Source organism: Hyla sarda, chromosome 5, assembly GCF_029499605.1.
Source record: "Hyla sarda isolate aHylSar1 chromosome 5, aHylSar1.hap1, whole genome shotgun sequence".
Taxonomy (NCBI): Eukaryota; Metazoa; Chordata; class Amphibia; order Anura; family Hylidae; genus Hyla; species Hyla sarda.
This window is the reverse complement of record NC_079193.1, coordinates 62720046-62738288: the sequence shown is the minus strand read 5'-3', so window position 1 is coordinate 62738288 and position 18243 is coordinate 62720046.

Below are 18243 nucleotides of genomic sequence, written 5' to 3'. Positions count from 1 at the left end.
AACAGAAAAAGAATTTTGCTCAGTAAAGGAAAAAGAACATATAAAGCTATATAAAATGGGTATCGCCATCATCGTACATCACTTTTACCGCTCAGTGTACACCATAAAAAAATAAAATAAAAGCGCCAGAAATTTTCACATTTTTCACAATATTTTGGAGTTTTTCACAAAAAATGCTGCATGTGTCAACAAAAATACACCACTTATATGAAGTACAATATGTCACGAAAAAAACTATCTCAAAATCGCTCTGCTCAGAAAAAGCATTCTAAAGTTATTACAATTTAAAGAGACACATGTCAAATAAAAAAATAAAAAAATAGCCCGGTTATTAAGGTAAAAAATGGGTCCATCCTTAAGGGGTTATTCTAGAGATTGATCAGGGTCTGAACACTCAGACCCTGACTGATTAAAAATAATGATCTGTCTTTATGATATATGAAGTTTTCTGTAATGACAGTGCCCATTTAAACATTGTTGGAGACCGCACACCACCCTTCATGGCAGTGATCTTTTTTTTAGCAGAATAATGCCCTTGCACAATACAAAAATTGTTCAGATAGTTTGAGAAACATAACAAAAAGTTGAAGGTGTTGACTTGGCCTTCAAATTCTCCAGATCTCAATACAATTGAGTAACATCGGAATGTGTTGGATAGCTTAAAAGACTAACGCCTTGGCACCAGATACCACAAGACACCTTCAGAGGTGTCCATGCCTCAACTTGTTGAGTCCGTGCCTCAACAGGTCAGAGCTGTTTTGGTGGCACAATGGGTACCAACACAGCATAAAGGAGGCTATGTCCATGTTAGGAGTATCGCTATATAGTTACATGTAGTTGAAAAGGTTGAAAAAAGACACATGCACATAAAGCTCAACCTATAATCTTACTATATGCACAGATTAATATACTAATTGTTTGCTTGCAGTATTATCTTTGTATATTACAAATATCTGCTCTTATGCACCCAATGGCTCACCAGGGTACTCATTACTTATTAAGTCCTTCTTAACTCCTCTAAATCCCCACTGATTTACTATTCTGCCACTACACTACTAAACAAGCTTCTTCAGCAGTGCCCCACATACCTCCAGTTCTGTCTTAACATACAAACTAACCTACACTACTGAACACCCCCACTCTTATTCCACACTTACCAAAATCCCTCACACCCTTGTTGAAAAAAGGTTATGGTTGTGGCAGTGGTATTTTTTGATTCATTAATATAAGTGTGTAGGACTTAAATGTTCTTCTCATATGGCATATATACAATTAAAATGCCTGAGTACAAAACAGTTCTTTAATGTTTCGCTTTGTAACTGTTCAGAGATTTAGTGTAAGAAGTGCATCTGTTTGCTTGTGGTTTCTGTGCTCTGTCTGGTGTTTCCTTGGTTGATGAGGTGTTGCATTTATGTCCAGACCCTGCTAGTTCTCGCTATTTCAGTCTGCAGTGTCCTCTTAGACACTGACTGTGAAAGAGTTTGTACTCTGTAGTTAGCTATTTCCTGCATCTGACCCTGACCTTACTGTATTGTTGTAGTTAGTTGTTTTGAACTGTGACGGCCCTGCACTTATTCAGAGTAGGGATCGTCTTCTAGTCGTAAAGACACTGTAACGCCAAGTGCTCCGGGCCCCACTTCCCCTCCGGAGCGCTCACGGCGTTACTCCTCTGCTTGCAGCGCTCCGGTCTGCGAGTCTGACAGGGAGCGCTGCTCTATGTCCCTCGGCGGGGATGCGATCCCCGCGGCAGGACGTGCCCGCCCGCGGGTTGCATCCTGTGTCTCTTACTGGCCCCGTCCTTCTGCTCAGTCCCGGCTCTCTAGGGCGTGCGTGCGCCGGGTCTCTCAGATTTAAAGGTCCAGTGCACCATTAATTGGTGCCTGGCCCAATTAGTTCCTAAGCACTTCCACTCCATAAAAACCCACTTCCCCTTCCTGTCCCTGCCGGAACTTGTTGTCTTGTGCCCTGAGAAAGCGTTTCTGTGTGTTCCATTACCTGTGTATGCAGACCCTTGCCGTTGCCCCTGACTACGATCCATTGCTGCCTGCCCAGACCTTCTGCTACGTCCGACCTTGCTCTTGCCTTGCCCTTGTGTACCGTGCCTGTCTCAGTTGTCAGTGAGGTTGAGTCGCTATCGGGTGGAACAACCTGGGGGTTACCTGCCACTGCAAGTCCATCCCAGTAAACCAGTAAACCGTTAGATTCCGTTCCCCTGGTAAGGCCCATGCCATCTCCTCACTGACACAGAGGAGCTACCACCCGTGTCCTCTCCGCATACCAGTCCGGATCCTGACAGTAGATCCGGCCATGGATCCCGCTGAGGTCCCGCTGCCTAGTGTCGCTGACCTAACCTCCGTGGTCGCCCAGCAATCACAGCAGATCGCGCAACAAGGACAACACCTGACTCAGCTGACCGCTATGCTGCAACAGCTTCTGCCACAACAACAGCAACCATCTCCTCCGCCAGCTCCTGCATCTCCTCCGCAGCGAGTGGCTGCTCCCAGTTTTTGCCTGTCTCTTCCAGACAAGTTTGATGGGGACTCTAAACTGTGCCGTGGATTCCTGTCCCAGTGTTCCCTACACCTGGAGATGATGTCGGACCAATCTCCTACTGAACAGTCTAAGGTGGCGTTCGTGGTCAGTCTCCTGTCTGGAAAGGCCTTGTCATGGGCCACACTGCTTTGGGACCGCAACGATCCTACCACTGCTACAATCCAGTCCTTCTTCTCAGAACTACGTAGTGTTTTTGAGGAGCCAGCCCGGGCTTCCTCAGCCGAGACTGCTTTGCTGAATCTTGTCCAAGGGAGTTCTTTTGTGGGCGAAAACACCATCCTGTTCCGCACCCTCGCCTCTGAGCTTTCCTGGAATAATGAGGCCCTCTGTGCGACCTTCAAGAAAGGCTTATCCAGTCACATCAAAGATATTCTGGCCGCACGAGAAATTCCTGCTAACCTGTCTGAACTCATCCATTTGGCCACCCGCATCGACATGCGTTTCTCGGAAAGACGCCAGGAGCTTCGTCAGGTTTTCCCCCCAGGCTCCTCTCTTCAATGTCCTTTGCAATCTGTTCCTGTGCCTCCTCCCGAGGAGGCTATGCAAGTGGATTGGTCTCTCCTGACCCAACAAGAGAGGACTCGCCGTAGGAATAAAAACCTGTGTCTATACTGTGCAAGCACCGAACATTTCCTAAAAGACTGTCCGATTTGTCCTCCTCGTCTGAGAAACGCACCCACTCACCTAGTCAACGTAGGAGAGTCGTTGCTAGGAGTGAACTCTACCTCTCCATGATTGACATTACCTGTGCAGATTGCTATACCCGCTAATGCTACTTCCTTCTCCGCTGTGGCCTTCTTGGACTCGGGTTTAGCAGGAAGTTTCATTGAAGCCTCCCTAGTAAACAGATTCAACATTCCAGTTACCCGTCTCATCAAGCCTCTCTTCATTTCATCCGTCAATGGAGAGAGACTGGTCTGCACCATGCGTTACCGCACTCAACCGCTACTCATGACTGTTGGAGTTAACCATCATGAACATATTGAATTTTTTTTGTGCTACCCAACTGCACTTCTGGAATTCTTCTGGGCTTGCCCTGGCTCCAACATCATTCGCCTAGCCTCGACTGGGTCACCAGGGACATTAAGAGCTGGGGATCTTCTTGCCACAAGCGATGTCTTTACCCAGTTTCTTCCTGCCAAGTCTCTATGGCTACTCCTTTGCCAGGTCTTCCTAAGGCCTATCAGGACTTTTAGGACTTCTTTTGTAAAAAGCAGGCAGAGGTCTTACCACCACATAGACCCTATGACTGTCCTATCGACCTGCTCCCTGGTACCACACCGCCCCGTGGTAGGATTTACCCACTTTCTGCCCCGGAAACACAGGCTATGTCTGAGTACATACAGGAAAACCTCAAAAGAGGTTTTATCCGGAAATCTTCTTCCCCGGCTGGAGCTGGATTTTTCTTTGTCGCTAAAAAAGATGGATCTCTCCGCCCTTGTATTGATTACCGCGGTCTCAATAAAATTACCGTAAAAAATCGCTATCCTCTGCCACTCATCTCCGAACTCTTCGACCGACTGCGAGGTGCTAAGATTTTCACCAAACTAGATGTAAGGGGCGCATATAACCTCATCCGTATTCGAGCAGGCGATGAATGGAAGACCGCCTTCAATACCAGAGATGGTCACTTTGAATACCTGGTTATGCCATTTGGTCTATGCAACGCCCTAGCAGTCTTTCAGGACTTTGTTAATGAAATTTTTCGGGATATGCTGTACTCTTGTGTGGTAGTCTATCTTGACGACATCCTAATTTTTTCCTCCAACCTAGAGGAACATCGCCTTCATGTTCGTCAAGTGCTCCAGCGACTACGCCAAAATCAACTTTACGCCAAAATCGAGAAGTGTCTATTCGAACGCAGCAGTCTTCCCTTCTTGGGATATATTGTGTCCGGACAAGGTCTTCAAATAGACCCTGATAAACTTTCTGCGGTAATGGATTGGCCTCGTCCCACTGGCCTGCGAGCAATCCAAAGATTCCTCGGATTTGCAAATTACTATCATCAAGTCATTCCCCACTTCTCCACCATCGTTGCTCCTATTGTAGCACTGACTAAGAAAAATGCTAATACGAAATCCTGGCCGCCTCAGGCGGAGGAAGCCTTTAACCACCTCAAAGCCGCCTTCTCCTCTGCTCCAGTCTTGTCCAGACCTGATCCTCAGAAGCCCTTCTTCCTCGAGGTTGATGCCTTCTCCTTTGGAGCCGGACCTGTTCTCCTACAAAAATCCGTTAAGGGAAAAAATGTCACTTGCGGATTTTTCTCCAAAACCTTTTCACCTTCAGAAAAATATTATTCCATCGGAGACCGCGAACAGTTGGCGATTAAGTTGGCCCTTGAGGAGTGGAGACATCTTTTGAAAGGATCCCTTCACCCCATCATCATTTATACAGACCACAAAAATTTGTCTTATCTCCAATCCGCCCAGCGGCTAAATCCTCGCCAAGCTAGGTGGTCGTTGTTTTTTACCCGTTTCAACTTATTTTCGTCTCGCAAACAAGAATGTCAGAGCTGATGCTCTATCTCGTACCACCGATGCCTCTGAAGCCGAGACCCTTCCTCAGCACATCATTCCCCCTGAGTGTCTGATCTCTTCTGCTCCTGCTTCTCTGGTACCTGTCCCTCCAGGAAAGACTTATGTTCCTCCCCGTCTTCGCCTCCGGATCCTCAAATGGGGCCATTCCTCCCTTCTGGCTGGTCACGCTGGAATAGAAAAGACTTTACAGTTGATTGCCAGACACTATTGGTGGTCCTTCTTGGAAAAGGATGTGACCGATTTCGTACGAGCCTGTACAGTATGTGCACGTGACAAGACCCCTCGTCAGAAACCTTCAGGTCTTCTCCATCCGCTGCCGGTGCCTGAACAGCCTTGGTCCCACATAGCCATGGACTTCATCACTGATCTTCCTGTATCCCATGGCAACACGGTCATCTGGGTGGTCGTTAATCGTTTTTCCAAAATGGATCACTTTACTTCACTTCCAGGCCTTCCTTCTGTGCCACAGTTGGCAAAGCAATTTCTTATGCAGATCTTTCGTCTTCACGGGCTTCCCACGCATATTGTCTCGGATAGAGGCGCTCAATTTGTGTCTAAATTTTGGAGAGCTCTCTGCAATTAATTAAAGATCAAATTAAATTTCTCGTCCTCCTACCACCCGCAGTCCAATGGACAAGTGGAGAGAGTGAACCAGATCCTTGGTGACTACCTGCAACATTTTGTTTCCTCCCGTCAAGATGATTGGGTCGACCTGTTACCCTGGGCTGAATTCTCGTACAATTTCAAAAACTCTGAGTCATCCGCCAAGTCTCCGTTCTTTGTGGTGTACGGCCGTCACTCTCTTCCCCCCCTCCCCATACCCACTTCATCTGGAGTTCCTGCCGTAGATGATTTGACCCTGGACTCTCACTGGTCTCTTCTCGCATGAAGAAACATGCGGATAAGAAGAGAAGAACTCCTCCTGTCTTTGCCCCTGGCGACAAAGTGTGGCTCTCTGCCAAATATATTCGGTTTCGTGTCCCTAGCTACCAGTTGGGTCCTCGTTACCTCGGACCATATAGAGTTAAAAGTCAAATCAACTCCGTCTCCTACAAGCTCCATCTTCCTCCTTCTCTTCCTGGGGAGGTCCTCGAAGAGAGGTCTTGGGAGCCCGAGGACAATATCCTCGACAAGGAACTCATCCTTAGGTTCCTGGGCTCCAAAAAGAGGGGGAGACCAAAGGGGGGGTACTGTAGCGGCGTTACTCCTCTGCTTGCAGCACTCCGGTCTGCGAGTCTGACCGGGAGCGCTGCTCTATGTCCCTCGGCGGGGATACGATCCCCGTGGCGGGACGTGCCCGCCCCTTGGGTTGCATCCCGTGTCTCTTACCGGCCCCGCCCTTCTGCTCAGTCCCAACGCGCGGTCCCGCTCTCTAGGGCGCGCGCGCACCGGGTCTCTCAGATTTAAAGGGCCAGTGCACCAATAATTGGTGCCTGGCCCAATTAGTTCCTAAGAACTTCCACTCCATAAAAACCCACTTCCCCTTCCTGTCCCTGCCGGATCTTGTTGCCTTGTGCCCTGAGAAAGCGTTTCTGTGTGTTCCATTACCTGTGTATCCAGACCCTTGCCGTTGCCCCTGACTACAAACCATTGCTGCCTGCCCAGACCTTCTGCTATGTCCGACCTTGCTCTTGCCTTGCCGTTGTGTACCGCGCATGTCTCAGCTGTCAGTGAGGTTGAGTCGCTATCGGGTGGAACGACCTGGGGGTTACCTGCTGCTGCAAGTCCATCCCGCTTTGCGGCGGGCTCTGGTGAAAAGCAGTAACCCCTTGAATTCCGTTCCCCTGGTACGGTCCACGCCATGTCCTCACTGACACAGAGGATCCACCACCTATGTCCTCTCCGCATACCAGTCCAGATCCTGATAGACACTATTTAGAGCAGGGGTTCTCAACCAGGGGTACGCGTACCCCTAGGGGTACGCCAAGGGTTATGTGGGGGTAGGCAATTCTCTAACAAATACCACCCATGAATTGGCCAGTATTTGTCAGTGCAGAGTGGGGATTGGATGCCGTAGTCACCGCAGCAGCTCACTATATTGTATTGCGGCCGCGGACACCTTACGTGAGCTGCAGTGGCTTCCGGGCTGAAGTGTAACGTCCCTGACATTGTGCGTAGGTGACGGCACAGTGCAGAAGAATGTCACTCTCAGTGCGGCCCTCCGACTCCCGCCGAACGGGATAGACAAAGGCCTGGTAAGCATGTTAAACTAAGTGTAACACCACAGTATGGGAGGGTGTTGTATGTATCTCATATACTTGCCCAGGGGGATCGGAGAGGGGAATAATGGCACAAGGGGATTAAGATGGAGGGTGGGGGGGGGTGTAATGGCAAAAGGGGATTAAGATAGAGGGGGGATAAGGGCAAAAGGGAATCAGAGATCAGAGGGAGGGGGCAATATTGGCATAAGGGGATTAATATGGGGGGGGGGGTAATCATTATCCCCCCTCCATCTTAATCCCCTTGTGCCATTATTCCCCCTCCCTCTGATTCCCTTTTGCGATTATCCGATTATTAGCATTAGTATCACATTAGAAAGGTAAGCGTACACAATTATGAAATTAAGTACTTTTATTACTTATTTTGTCCGCGGGTAAGTTCCGTGCGTGGAGTACCTGTTCATATACTTTCACCCTTTGGGGATACTTTTGCAAAAAAAAGGTTGAGATTCACTGGTTTAGAGTGACTATGCATTAGGCAGGGGCAGGGTTCTGGTTGAGAACTAGAGTGCACTGTATCCCTGCTCATACGTGACATTTGGGTTACTGAAAATATAACATGAGATTGTAAGAAAATTGATATTTATACCATGGTCAGGGTTAGCAGAGCTCAGTCAGCATGGAAACATAGAATATGTTGGCAGATAAGAACCATTTGGCCCCTCTAGTGTGCCCAATAATCTGAATCCTATCAATAGTCACTGGCCCTATCTTATATGAAGGATAGCCTTATGCTTATCCCATGCATGTTTAAACTCCTTCACTGTATTTGCAGCGACCTCTTCTGCAGGAAGGCTATTCCATCATCCACTACTCTCTCAGCAAAGTAATACTTCCTGAAACCTTTGCCCCTCTAATTTAAAACTGTGTCCTCTTGTGGTAGTTTTTCTTCTTTTAAATATGCTCTCCTCCTTTACCGTGTTGATTCCCTTTATGTATTTAAAAGTCTCTATCATATCCCCTCTGTCTCTTTTTTCTTCCAAGCTATACATGTTAAGGTCCTTTAACCTTTCCTGGTAAGTTTTATCCTGCAATCCATGTACTAGTTTAGTAAATTTTCTCTGAACTCTCTCTAGAGTATCTATATCCTTTTGGAGATATGGCCTCCAGTACTGCGCACAATACTCCAAGTGAGGCCTCACCAGTGCTCTGTACATGAGCACTTCTCTCTTTCTACTGCTTATACCTCTCCCTATACATCCAAGCATTCTGCTAGCATTTCCTGCTGCTCTATTACATTGTCGTCCTACCTTTAAGTCTTCTGAAATAATTACTTCAAAATCCCTTTCTTCGGATACTGAGGTCCGGACTGTGTCAAATATTCTATATTCTGCCCGAGGGTTTTTACACCCCAGGTGCATTATCTTGCACTTATCCACATAAAATTTCAGTTGCCAGAGTTCTGACCATTCTTCAAATTTTCATAAATCCTTTTCCATTTGGCGGATCCCTCCAGGAACATCAACCCTGTTACATATCTTTGTGTCATCAGCAAAAAGACCAAGACCTTTTGCAATATCACTAATGAAGATATTAAACAAAATTGGTCCCAGTACAGATCCCTGAGGTCCCCACCACCAAGACTTTGCTCTGAATATACTCCATTGACTACAACCCTCTGTTGTCTGTCACTCAGCAACTGCCTAATCCAATCAACAATATGGGAGTCCAAGCTCAATGACTGCAGTTTATTAATGAGTCTTCTATGTGGGACAGTGTCAAAAGCCTTACTAAAATCTAGATATGTGATGTCTACTGCCCCTCCGCCATCTATTATTTTAATCACTTAATCAAAAAAATCTATAAGATTTGTTTGACATGATCTCCCTGAAGTAAACCCATGTTTTTTTTCTTCTTGCAATCCATGGGATTTTAGATGTTCCACAATCCTATCCTTTAATAGGGTTTCCATTAATTTCCCCACTATTGATGTCAGGCTTACTGGCATATAGTTGCTTGATTCCTCCCTACTACCTTTCTTGTGAATGGGCACGACATTTGCTAATTTTCAATCTTCCAGGACAACTCCTGTTACCAGTGATTGGTTAAATAAATCTGTTAATGGTTTTGCTATCGCACCACAAAGCTCTTTTAATAATTTTTGGTGTATCCCATCAGGCCCTTGTTAATTATTTGTTTTCACTTTAGACAGCAAATGTAGAACCTCTTCCTCTGTAAATACACATACATCAAATGATTCATTAGTCCTCCTCCCTAATTGAGGTTCTTTCCCTTCTTTTTCTTCTGTAAAAACTGAACAGAAGTATTCATAAGGCAGTCGGCTAGCCCTTTATTCTCTTCTACATACTGTTACGCAGAGCGCTCCGGGTCCCCGCTCCTCCCCGGAGCGCTCGCGGCGTTCTCCTCTCTGCAACGCCCCGGTCAGACCCGCTGACTGGGAAGCTGCACTGACACTGCCTACGGGGATGCGATTCGCATAGCGGGACGCGCCCGCTCGCGAATCGCATCCCAAGCTACTTGCCTGTCCCAATCACTGTAATTAGCTCCCACCTGCTCCACACCTATATAACCTCACTTCCCCTTCCCAGTATTGCCGGATCTTGTTGCCTTGTGCCAGAGAAAGCGTTTTGTGTATGTCCCAAGCCTGTGTTCTAGACCTTCTGCTGTTGCCCCTGACTACAACCCTTGCTGCCTGCCCTGACCTTCTGCTACGTCCGACCTTGCTCTTGCCTTGTCCTTCTGTACCGCGCCTATCTCAGCAGTCAGAGAGGTTGAGCCGTTACCGGTGGATACGACCTGGTTGCTACCGCCTCTGCAAGACCATCCCGCTTTGTGGCGGGCTCTGGTTAATACCAGTAGCAACTTAGAACCAGTCCACCAGTACGGTCCATGCCAATCCCTCGCTGACACAGAGGATCTACCCCCAGCCTGCCAAATCCTGACATTAGATTCGGCCATGGATCCCGCTGAGGTGCCGCTGCCAAGTCTCGCTGACCTACCCACGGTGGTCGCCCAGCAATCCCGACAAATCGCCCAACAAGGACAGCAGCTGTCGCAGTTGACCGCCATGCTGCAGCAACTTCTGCCACTGCTACAGCAGCAACCATCTCCTCTGCCAGCTCCTGCACCTCCTGCGCATCGAGTGGCCGCTCCTAGCCTCCGCTTGTCTCTGCCGGACAAATTTGATGGGGACTCTAATCTCTGCCGTGGGTTCCTGTCTCAATGTTCCCTACATTTGGAGATATTGTCAGACCAATTTCCTACAGAACAGTCTAAGGTGGCTTTCGTAGTTAGTCTTCTGTCTGGAAAGGCCTTGTCTTGGGCCACACCGCTCTGGGACCGCAATGATCCTGCCACAGCCACAGTCCAGTCCTTCTTCGCTGAAGTCCGTAGTGTCTTCGAGGAGCCAGCCCGGGCCTCCTCTGCCGAGACTGCTTTGCTGAACCTAGTCCAAGGAACTTCTTCCGTAGGCGAATACGCCATCCAGTTTCGTACCCTTGCCTCAGAGCTAGCCTGGAACAATGAGGCCCTCTGCGCGACCTTCAAGAAAGGCTTATCCAGCAACATCAAAGATGTACTGGCCGCACAAGAAATTCCAGCTAACCTGTCTGAACTTATCCTTTTGGCCACCCGCATAGACAAGCGTTTTTCTGAAAGACACCAGGAGCTCCGCCAGGAAAAGGACCTTGATCTCTGGGCACCTCTCTCCCAGTATCCTTTTCAATCTACCCCTGTGCCTCCCGCCGAGGAGGCTATGCAAGTGGATCGGTCTCGCCTGACCCATGAAGAGAGGTCTCGTCGCAGAGATAAAAACTTATGCCTGTACTGCGCTAGTACTGAACATTTCCTAGTGGACTGCCCTATTCGTTCTCCGCATCTGGGAAACGCACGCACGCACCCTGTTCAAAAGGGAGTGGCGTCCCTTGGTGTGAATTCTGCTTCTCCACGTCTCACTGTGCCCGTGCGGATTGCTCCTTCTGCCAACTCCTCCTTCTCAGCTGTGGCCTTCTTGGACTCTGGTTCTGCTGGAAATTTTATTCTGGCCTCTTTTGTTAATAGGTTCTGCATCCCAGTGACCCGTCTCGTCAAGCCGCTCTACATTTCTTCGGTCAACGGAGTAAAATTGGACTGCACTGTGCGTTACCGCACAGAACCCCTGCTTATGAGCATTGGACTGCATCACGAGAAAATTTAATTTTTTGTTCTTCTCAACTACACCTCTGAAGTCCTCCTTGGTCTGCCATGGCTCCAACGTCATTCTCCCACCCTTGACTGGACCACCGGGGAGATCAAGAATTGGGGTCCTGCTTGTCACAAACGATGCCTCACATCTGCTCCTCATAGCGCCCTTCCTGGTAACACTCTGCCCCATGACAAGCTTCACCCTCTGCCCCCCCTCCCCATTCTTCTGGATTGCCTGCCGCTGATGTAGCTTCCCAGGACTTCTCTTTTTTCCGGAAGGAAACTCAAGAGTCGCCCCCAATGTTCTCGTCTCATTTGAAGGGACAAACAGACAAAAAAGAGGGGGAGACTTAAGGGGGGGGGTACTGTTACGCCGAGCGCTCCGGGTCCCTGCTCCTCCCCGGAGCGCTCGCGGCGTTCTCCTCTCTGCAGCGCCCCGGTCAGACCCGCTGACCGGGAGCGCTGCACTGACACTGCCGACGGGGATGCGATTCGCATAGAGGGACGCGCCCGCTCGCGAATCGCATCCCAAGCTACTTGCCTGTCCCGGTCCCCAGCTGTCACGTTCTGGTGCGCGCGGCTCCGCTCTCTAGGGCGTGCCAGCTCTCTAAGATTTAAAGGGCCAGTGCACCACTGATTGGTGCCTGTCCCAATCACTGTAATTAGCTCCCACCTGCTCCACGCCTATATAACCTCACTTCCCCTTCCCAGTATTGCCGGATCTTGTTGCCTTGTGCCAGAGAAAGCGTTTTGTGTATGTCCCAAGCCTGTGTTCTAGACCTTTTGCTGTTGCCCCTGACTACGACCCTTGCTGCCTGCCCTGACCTTCTGCTACGTCCGACCTTGCTCTTACCTTGTCCTTCTGTACCGCGCCTATCTCAGCAGTCAGAGAGGTTGAGCCGTTACCAGTGGATACGACCTGGTTGCTACCGCCGCTGCAAGACCATCCCGCTTTGCGGCGGGCTCTGGTGAATACCAGTAGCAACTTAGAACCGGTTCACCGGTACGGTCCACGCCAATCCCTCGCTGACACAGAGGATCCACCTCCAGCCTGCCAAATCCTGACACATACCTTCCTTCCTTCGTTTTTAATTTAAGTTATTCCTTGTTTTAATTTCCTTTTTTTCATTTTGTATATCTGAAGAATGTCTTATTCCCTTTTTCATAGACTGAGACAGTTTTTCTTCTGCCTGCACTTTAGAAGTTCTTATAACTTGCTTGGCCTCTTTCTGCCTAGTCTTGGTTGTTTTATAATTACTAAATGTTAGGTTTTTGTTTTTATGATTTTGGACACTTCTGCTGAGTACCACAGTGGTCTCTTCCTTTTTCTAGTTTTACTGACAAGTCTAATGCAATTTTCTGTTGCCTTCAATAATGCATATTTTAAGTAGTCCCATTTCTCCTGGACTCCATGTAATCCGTTCTAGTATCATTTATGACTAATCTCATTTTTGAAAAGTCTGTTTTTCTAAAATCTAAAACTTTTGTTTTTGTGTTGTGTGACTCCTTCACTGTTCTCATATTAAACCACGCTGACTGGTGATCACTAGATCCCAAGCTTTTGCCTACAATAACATCATATACCAAATCCACATATGTGAATACCAAAACCAAAATGGCCTCCCTCCGGGTTGGCTCCTCAACCACTTGTTGTAGAGATAATCCCAGTAGGGAATTTATAATATCTGTAGTCCTGGCAGAACTAGCTATTTTGATTTTCCAGTTTATATCCGGTAGATTGAAGTCTCCCATAATGATATATTCTCCTTTCATTGTCATTTTAGCTATTTCTTCAAGTAATAGATCATCTAATTCTTTTACTTGGCCAGGCGGTCTATATATCACACCTACACGAGTTACTGCATGATTACCAAACTGCAACGTAGCCCAAACTGACTCTATGTTGGCCTCACTAACTTGTATTAGGTTAGTAGACATGTGCAATTTGGTTCGGCACGAATGTCTAATTTACCGAATTTTACCGTTTTCGGGCATTCGGACCAATCCGAATGCACGAAAACATATTTTGAACATTCCCGAATAGCCACGATAATACGAATAGCAAAATAACGAATGCAGTCATTATTTACAGAATGCATGCGGTAAATAACGAATGCATTCGTTATCTGTAAACGAACATAAAGAATTCATTCTAATAAAAAAAATTATAAAAAACATACAGTAGTGATAAAAAAATTGCATCTAACGAAATGTATCTTTTTTATTATGAAATGTTTATAAATTTTTAAACAGGAATCAATTTATGTGAGCGGGTAAAGCACTAAAAATGTAGCCGACAATAATAAAAATGTAGTGTAGGCGGTAACAGGTAACCCTATGCGTTTTTTTATTTTATTTATTTAAATAAAATAAAATAAACTTATAGGGTTCCCAGTATTTTCATTCTCAGCACAATACCAACCAAACAGCAACAGCCTGACGTTACCAGGGTGGGCGAGGACCATTGATACTGGCCCTCCCCAGTCTTAATAAGGCCAGCCTGTACCGCCTAGGCCCAGGAGCGCCATTTTTGACGCTCCGGGCCTGTTGGTACCGGCTCTTCCTGGCACCCCTGTGGCGGTGGGTACCGGGGTAATAATTGGTGGTTAGCGCTAGCTGTTTTTGGGGCTAGCACTAAGCCCTGGCCTAGTAATGGATTCCGTCAATAAGACAGCTTCCACTACTAAGCCTGAAAATTCAATAAAAAGAAACACAACACATTGGGAAAAAATTTTTATTTAAAAAAACACTCCCCCACAGCCCTCGTTAACCATTTTATTAAAAGAAAAAAATAATAACCCTCGAATCCGCAGTAATCCTCTGCATACACGGATCTGAAACGAGAAGAAAAAAAAAATTTAAAATTGGTTATGACATTTTTAGCGCTGTCCGCTGGGGAGAGCACCCATAATGCAATGTCTACCCAAACAGGGAGCCACCAATTGGTGCAAAACTACAACTCCCAGCATACCCAGAAAGCCTTTGGCTGTCTGGGCATGCTGGGAGTTGTAGTTTAGCAACAGCTGGAGTCTCCCTGTCTGGGTAGACACTGGCAGAAGGGTCTGTTCACATTATACAAAATGGATAATGTGAACAGAGCTTCAGATTAACTAGCCTTGCTCCCTTCTGTAGCTCTGCCCCCCAATGATGTCATCTCTAGGGGGGCGGAGCTACACAGACCTTCCCGGTACTCGAGGGAAGTAAGCGGACTTCGTCTTCTGTATACACTATATACAGCTATCTATAGATAGCTGTATATAGTTTATACCGCCCAAAGGGTTAACCTACACTGTCCAGCAGTGTAAGTTAACTCTTTCCTTGCTGGGCTTGCGCATAGCGCCCAGCTCAGCAAGGGGTTAAGTGAGCTAGGGATTAAGTGATCACATTGCAGGCTCACTGTAAGTTCTTGCTGGGCAGTAGATATACCATGTATACCTACAGCTCAGCATCAGCTGTTCTCCCGGCTCTCTAGCCCTGAGAACAGCTGATCCCGACATTCACATAAGGACGATCGCAGCGGGTGTCAGGAGGAGTAACATCCGCTGGGATCTGTCCCTTACTGCAGGTACTAATACTCCCAATATGGAGCACACTCTGCTCCATGCTGGAAGCTGTAGTACCTGTATTAATAGACATGGGAGGGAGTGTAATTTCTGACACCCGCTGCGATCTGTCTATTAATGCAGTTACTACAGCTCCCAGCATGGAGCAGAGTGTACTCCATGTTGGGAGTAGTAGTACTTGTAGTAAAGGAAAGATCACTGCGGGTATCACTCCTGACACCCGCTGTGATGCTCCTGTATAATGTATGGATGCGGCGGCCGCTCTCCTATGGTCCCTGCGCGGCCGTATATATATAAACATATTCCTGTTTCTCACAGAGAGCTGTGATTGGCTGGAACCATCTGGCCAATCACAGCTCTGCGGGAAATATGAATATGTGTATATATACGTGAGTGCAGGGGACCATAGGAGAGCGGCTGCCGCATCTATACATTATACAAGAGGATCGCAAGGTACCCCGGCGATCTGTCAATCAGTACAGGTAATTACTACTCCCATCATGGAACAGTGTGTTCCATGCTGGGAGTAGTAGTACTACCTAAAAATGGTTTTAAAAAAAAGTGAAAAACACGCACACACTACATTTTTATTATTGTCGGCTACATTTTTAGTGCTTTACCCGCTCAAATAAATTGATCCCTGTTTAAAAATTAATAAACATTTCATAATAAAAAAGATACATTTCGTTAGATACAATTTTTTCCATCACTACTGTACCTTTTTTATTATAATTTTTTTATGGTACCCTACGAAATTTTAATAAAAAAGGTATCTCCATGATTTTTTAGGATCGCTAAAGTCCAAAAAAGAATAAAAAGATTTACCAAATGTACCCGAATGCCGAATGTATCCGAAAAATCAGACCGAACACCCGAATACCGAATGTATCAGAAAAATCGAAACCGAAAATATTACCGAACCGAAAAATGTTTCCAAAACGAAAAAATGAACCGAAACAAAACGAAAATTTTTCTAGTGCACAAGTCTATAGGTTCGATTTTATGCTAAGTTCATTGATTTTATTTCCTAAACTGCAGGAATTTGTAGACAGGACTCTGAGCTTGTCATTTCTTAACCTCTATACTACTGACATTGTTTGGGGGAGAAATTAGACTCATGGATTTTCACTCTTCCCCCACTTCCTAGTTTAAATACTCCTTAGCAAGTTCTTGGAATTGTTCAATGAGTACATTTTTTCCTTTGAGAGAACGATGCAAACCATCTTTTTTGTTTAGTTCCTTTCTATTCCATGTAGAGCTATCATGAGACACAAAGCCAAATCCTTGCTCTTGACACCATTTACCAAGTCATAAGATGAACTCCTTAATGCTCCTCTGCCTATCATTCTGAATGTTATGCACAGGCAGAACATAGATAATTGAAAGAACATCAGGCAGACAGAAAACAACAAGAATAGTCAGTAAACTAGACCAGTCAGAACTAGGTAACACCAGATATACACGTATGCAGGATCTACAAAGCCTTATTGTTCAGGGAAATTAAATAGAATAAGGTGTGTCAGGACAAATATATCTTAATCAACCAAGGGCCTTGTGATCAGTGCATCCATGTTGTAAGTAGTAGCCATCTTAGATGTGTTACGAATAGGTCCAGGCAGGTTCATTTAAAGGTCACTCAGAACTTCTAGTTTAGTTTTTTTACTGTCTGAGTCTCCTTGAGTGGTATACACTGTCTCTGAATAGAGGTGCATGGTACATTCCTAGACAATGATTGATGGGGCTGTAATTAAAGATATTTGGCATTCTAAAATAATAACATTTATTTTAGAATATTACAAATAATTCATAAAAATGTGTTATTGTCATGTACACATTAAAATATTGTCAGTGACATGAAAACATTTACATATATTTTCTATATCACAAAGTGCACATAGTTATACAATCTACTCTATGTACTTTGTAAAAAAATTTTCTAAGTTAATATGTTAGACCAGGGGTCTCAAACTCCCGGCCCGCGGGCCATTTGCGGCCTGGTTGCCGGGCAGTGGATTTCTTCAGGCATTTAGCCCTGCTTCGGGCAAGCAGCGCTAAATGCCGGAAGACTTCACACACGTCGGCAAACACTGCTACTGTACCTATATCTCCCTGCTGCATCCTATAACGAGCCTTCCTGGAGGGATGCACGCGATTGGTGACGTCATCGCATCGGCAGCGCAGGACGTTGGGTTGCTGACGTCCTGCGCGACACATGTGATGACGTCACCTAATGCGCGCATCCCCGCAAAGAAGGTTCGATTTAGGCTGCAGCAGGGAGATGTAGGTAACGAGGCATAATTGTTTAAATAGGAGCCCTACCTGCTGGGGGTAATATCTATGTGGGGGCCTGTACACCTATTGCGAACCCCTACCTGATCATCAGGTAGGGCTCCCAGTAGGTAGACAGGCCCCCAGATAGATATTACCCCCATCAGTGATGGAGATCATATCTTTCTGGGGCCTCTATACCTACTTGAGAGCCCTACCTGATGGGGGTCATATCTATCTGGGGGCCTGTGTACCTACTGGGGAGCCCTACCATATGTGGGTCATATCTATCTGCGGGGCCTTTCTGGGCGCATGATGGGGTCATTATATGTGAGGGACGCATGATGGGGCATTATATGTGAGGGGTGCATTATGGGGGCATTATATGTGAGGGACAGATGATGGGGGCATTTTATGTGAGGGATGCATGATGGGGGCATTATATGTGAGGGGTGCATGAGTTTTAGTGTCCCAGCCGCAGCATGTGGGTACAAAGGACCAAATCTAACATGGAGTCACATGTCACATGGCAGCACAATGACAGAGCCTGGAAGTGGCATCAGTATGTGGAGACAATATAGTGACTGAATGACTGCCTGGAGTTTGTAGCAGCATGGGGAGACCATATAGTGTCTGAATGGCACAGCCTGGAGTTGGCTGAAGCAAGAGGAGACCATATAGTGGCTAATTGGCACAGTCTGGAGCTGGCAGCAGCATGAGTAGACACTAGGTCTTCACAATCTCTAAGATTAAAAGTTTTTAGGCCCAGGCCCAGCAGCATCAGTGAACCATATATTGGCTGAATGACACAGCCTGGAGGTGTCTGAAGCATGAGGAGACCACATAGTGGCTGAATGACAGCCTGGAGTTGGCTGGAGCAAGAGGAGACCATATAGTGGCTGAATGGCACAGACTGGAGTTGGCTGAAGCATGAGGAGATTTTTAAATTGAAATGTAAGA